This window comes from Phyllobates terribilis, unplaced genomic scaffold (assembly GCF_046119375.1).
Source record: "Phyllobates terribilis strain yellow unplaced genomic scaffold, ASM4611937v1 Scaffold_13__5_contigs__length_258822181, whole genome shotgun sequence".
NCBI classification, from domain to species: Eukaryota; Metazoa; Chordata; class Amphibia; order Anura; family Dendrobatidae; genus Phyllobates; species Phyllobates terribilis.
In genome coordinates this window covers 150,627,527-150,633,526 of record NW_027362773.1, presented here as the reverse complement: position 1 = coordinate 150,633,526, position 6,000 = coordinate 150,627,527, and the positions used below count along the sequence as shown (strand labels likewise).

Here is a 6,000-nt window from a genome sequence, read left to right as displayed (position 1 = left end):
CCAGAGCGAGAGGAGGCCAGAGCCAGACAGAGCAGAATTTTGTGGCGCAGCGGCAGACAAAACAATTTGGAGGGCAGCCCTGGTCTGCAGCCTCAATAAAAAGGGAACGTGCCTGAAATAACGGGGCAGGCTTAGACAAAAACTCTCATCATCATCACTCACAGGTATTCCCATGTCACGTACGCCAGTGATGGTGGGGCGGTAGCGATGCTGGCTTATTGGTGCATGAGGGGAGGTGTCGAGGGGCTGTGGTGTACTGGTGCTCTCCGCAGGCTCTTCTTCTTTCTGGCTCCCAGCTCCGGCCTCCATTTCAGATTCCTCTCTGGCTTCCAGCACCTCCGAACTACAGGTATTTCCCTTTTGGTCCAGTCAGATCTGTAAGGTCAGGGATGACAGAGAAAAAAGCATTTTTAATATGCAAAATAATAATCAACCATTACAACAAATAAAACTGAAAAAGATAGCCACTTACGGGTGAAAATCAAGGACTAGGGTCAAAAACTGGAGCCGGTCATAATATAGGTACAGTACAGACCAAAAGTTTGGACACACCTTCTCATTTAAAGATTTTTCTGTATTTTCATGATTTTGAAAATTGTACATTCACACTGAAGGCATCAAAACTATGAATTAACACATGTGGAATTATATACTTAACAAAAAAGTGTGAAACAACTGAAAATATGTCTTATATTCTAGGTTCTTCAAAGTAGCCACCTTTTGCTTTGATGACTGCTTTGCACACTCATATAACAAATATATGCACTTGGTCCAGTTCAGGTGAGCATTTAAAACTGGTAATACATAAGCATAATATGTACAATGTCTGACCACTACAAAACGGATTTAGGTTGTTAGAGGTGTAATGCAAGTAATCCAAGGTATTTTCTACACTCCTAAACAGAGTAAGGCTAAGTGCCCACAATGCAGAAATGCTGAGAATTTTTCCAGAGCGTTTCTGCATCTCCCTGGCAGAAAAAACGCATGCGGATTCTATGAGTTTTCCTGCCAGGGACAAGCAGAAGTGAAGCGCTCTTCACATGCATTTCCGCATGCGGGTTGTCAAGCGCTTTGCAAGCGATTTTAGCATCACTTGGAAAGTGCTTGACAACTTGTCACACTATATAAATCCATGCAACCGGTATGGATTTATATAGTGTGACCGTAAAAGAACGGCAAAAAATAAATATTATACTTACCTTCTGACGGCCCCTGGTCTCCTTATCCGATGCGTCCGGTCTTCCCGGTGTCTCGCGGTTGTGTAAAAGGACCAGCCATGACGTCATTTTGTGACGGGTCAAGCGACCGCCGACGTCAGCGGTCGTGTGACCTGTCACATGACTAAATGACGTCATGGCAGGTCCTTTTAGACCATCATGAGCTGCCAGGAAGCCAGGACGCATCGCTATGGAGACCGGGGGCCATCAGAAGGTAAGTATAATGTATATTTTTTATTTTAATTCTTTTTTTTTTACAGGTACTATGGTACCCGGTCTGGAGGAGAGTCTCTTCTTCTCCAAATCCGGGTACCATCCGCACATTGAATCGCTAAATATCCGCATGTGCACATGTAGTCATGCGGATATTATGCAATTCAATGCAAGTCAATGGCGGCAAAAACGCTGCGATTACACAAAATAATTGGTAGTGCGGCGGATTTTTCCGCATTGATAATCTGCAGCGGAAATTTCCGCAGCATGTGCACAGCAGATGCGGATTATCATTGGGGAACATAGCAGACCTTCTACCAAGCGTTTTTTAAGCGTTTCTGCAGCGGAATTGCCGTTGTGGAAACGCTTAAAAAACGCATAGTGGGCACACAGCCTAAAGGTGGCCACACATAAGCACAGGTCTGCCAGATAGATACCTAGGAATTATTATTTTGTGTATTATTTCCTACATACTTGATCGAGCAAGTCATCAATGTAAAAGTCAACTCCACATTATAGTATATGATGTACGAGTCACTAATTATCATGTGTGTCCCATCTGATGTCTGTGCACACAGTGAACATATTATACCACATACAATACAATATACATAGGAGAATATATGACTGATATATAGAGATGAGCAACTTCATTTGCAGGACCCTGATCCAATGGTCAGATGAATATTCAGTGGCTGCTGGATAGGAGCCCTGACAGCCTCCTACCTGACACCATTCTCTTTCTCTTCCTTTGATTTGTAGCCAGGCACAATGTCATGTATGTGTCACGCCAAAAAGATGACATCATGCAAAGACTATAATCAAAAGAGGAGTCAGAGATGCCGGCAGGCGGGAGGAGGCTCGCGGGGCTCTGGTCTGGTGGCCACAGACTACTGACGGGACTGTTTGACCAGTGTCCTGCGAATCAATTCGCTCATCTGTACTGGAATAAGATATATTATGACTACATACATCAGATATTACATAAAGAATAGCATGTGACAGTTATATACCACACTATGAGCACAGACATCAGATATTACACCAGTGACATATTATCCTCTGTATAACATTGGATGCCTGTATCAAAGTCCATCACATCCAGTATACAGCATAATATGTGATGGTAAGCGATATACTGGGATACAGACATCAGATATGCTATGCGCGGCAAATTTTGGCCTCGCCCCTGGTCACACCCCAATCCACGCCCATTTACCATTATCTTTCTCGCCCGGCAGGAGGAGTTGTCAGAGGGGCGCTGGTAGTGAGGGAAATTCAGCAGACGGCCGAGACTGCAAGGCCCAGACCCAAATCCAGGACTGTCCACTGTATCCAGGGCAGCTGGGACTAGAGATGAGCAGATGGATTCCGGGGCCTCCAGTCGGGCGTCCAGGTCAGTGCTACCTGGCGGCTGGACTGGAGGCCATGAGTCTCTTATCTTCCGGGGCAGTGCGGCCTCATCTGTGAGTCCTGCTCATCTCTTGTTGGGACCTGAGGATTATTTTTTGTTCCCTCATTCACAGTCGGAGCCGCCAGAACTTTCTCATCTTTATGTAGATTCATTATACGACATCTGGCTTTCTTGTGGTGGCTCTTACTGTATATTGGGGGCTATGCGAGGGCTCATACCGTAGGTAGGGGTGGTGTGTGCTAATACTGTATGTACGGGGTTGTGTGGGGGCTCATACTGTATATAGGGGGATGTCAGCATACTTAAATCTACTCAATATTAAGTGATAATATAAATATACAAAAAATATATAATTAATATATTAATATTAATATTGAGCTGAATTAATTTGAACCTATTGGTTCGGACTCCACAACAGTCACGGTCTCTCACGTGGCCCCTTGGGAAAATTAATCTCCCACCCCTGCCTATTTCAAAGCGCTATGTTAAAAATCACACAGACATCATACACACAGCGGGCACAACCATCACACAGACATCATACACACAGCGGGCACAACCATCACACAGACATCATACACACAGCGGGCACAACCATCACACAGAAATCATACACACAGCGGGCACAACCATCAGACAGACATCATACACACAGCGGGCACAACCATCACACAGACATCATACACACAGCGGGCACAACCATCACACAGACATCATACACACAGCGGGCACAACCATCACACAGACATCATACACACAGCGGGCACAACCATCACACAGACATCATACACACAGCGGGCACAACCATCACACAGACATCAGACACACAGCGGGCACAACCATCACACAGACATCAGAGACACAGCGGGCACAACCATCACACAGACATCAGACACACAGCGGGCACAACCATCACACAGACATCATACACACAGCGGGCACAACCATCACACAGACATCATACACACAGCGGGCACAACCATCACACAGCGGGTACAACCATCACACCGACATCATACACACAGCGGGCACAACCATCACACAGACATCATACACACAGCGGGCACAACCATCACACAGACATCATACACACAGCGGGCACAACCATCACACAGACATCATACACACAGCGGGCACAACCATCACACAGACATCATACACACAGCGGGCACTACCATCACAGACATCATACACACAGCGGACACAACCATCACACGGACATCATACACACAGCGGGCACAACCATCACACGGACATCATACACACAGCGGGCACAACCATCACACGGACATCATACACACAGCGGGCACAACCATCACACGGACATCATACACACAGAGGGCACAACCATCACACGGACATCATACACACAGCGGGCACAACCATCACACGGGCATCATACACACAGCGGGCACAACCATCACACGGGCATCACACACACAGCATGCACAACCATCACACGGACATCACACACACAGCGGGCACAACCATCACACGGACATCACACACACAGCGGGCACAACCATCACACGGACATCACACACACAGCGGGCACAACCATCACACGGACATCACACACACAGCGGGCACAACCATCACACGGACATCACACACACAGCGGGCACAACCATCACACGGACATCACACACACAGCGGGCACAACCATCACACAGACATCACACACACAGCGGGCACAACCATCACACAGACATCACACACACAGCGGCACAACCATCACACAGACATCATACACACAGCGGGCACAACCATCACACAGACATCAGACACACAGCGGGCACAACCATCACACAGACATCACACACACAGCGGGCACAACCATCACACAGACATCACACACACAGCGGGCACAACCATCACACAGACATCACACACACAGCGGGCACAACCATCACACAGACATCACACACACAGCGGGCACAACCATCACACAGACATCACACACACAGCGGGCACAACCATCACACAGACAGCGGGCACAACCATCACAAAGACATCATACACACAGCGGGCACAACCATCACACAGACATCATACAAACAGCGGGCACAACCATCACACAGACATCATACACACAGCGGGCACAACCATCACACAGACATCAGACACACAGCGGGCACAACCATCACACAGACATCATACATACAGCGGGCACAACCATCACACAGACATCAGACACACAGCGGGCACAACCATCACACGGACATCATACACACAGCGGGCACAACCATCACAAAGGCATCATACACACAGCGGGCACAACCATCACACAGACATCATACACACAGCGGGCACAACCATCACACAGACATCATACACACAGCGGGCACAACCATCACACAGACATCATACATACAGCGGGCACAACCATCACACAGACATCAGACACACAGAGGGCACAACCATCACACGGACATCATACACACAGCGGGCACAACTATCACAAAGGCATGATACACACAGCGGGCACAACCATCACACAGACATCATACACACAGCGGGCACAACCATCACACAGACATCATACACACAGCGGGCACAACCATCACACAGACATCACACACACAGCGGGCACAACCATCACACGGGCATCATACACACAGCGGGCACAACCATCACACAGACATCATACACACAGCGGGCACAACCATCACACAGACATCATACACACAGCGGGCACAACCATCACACGGACATCACACACACAGCGGGCACAACCATCACACGGACATCACACACACAGCGGGCACAACCATCACACGGACATCACACACACAGCGGGCACAACCATCACACAGACATCACACACACAGCGGGCACAACATGACATGTATATAGTCCCTTCTTCTCCATCATGTCTCCAGTGGCAGTGGTGGGGCCTGGTGTTTGCAATCAGCAGCAGAGTATGGGCTGTACGCAGGAGAGCTGTCAGCCCTGCAGTGTCCCTAAATCCCCCTCCCATCCCCCCTAGTCCCGACTGCAGAGCTGCTGGTGACATTGCATGAGCCCCCTCCCATCCTGTAATAACAGCAGCCACAGATGGGAGAGGCTGCGGGTCTCCCCCTCACTTCAGGACCGCACCTTGTTGTCATGTCCTCCGCAGACTTGGCCCCGCCCCCTGACCCCTCACCTCCTCAT

The 6,000-nt window shown here is 48.6% G+C and overlaps 1 long non-coding RNA gene across 1 annotated transcript in view; it reads right to left on the bottom strand.

The window, feature by feature from the left end:
- Nucleotides 1-256: 256 nt before the first annotated feature.
- Nucleotides 257-6,000, bottom strand: part of LOC141174609 (uncharacterized) — a 147,404-nt gene continuing 141,660 nt past the window's right edge. The window contains exon 3 of the long non-coding RNA XR_012252921.1: nucleotides 257-375. This is a non-coding gene — a long non-coding RNA (uncharacterized lncRNA). The remainder of the gene's footprint in view (nucleotides 376-6,000) is intronic.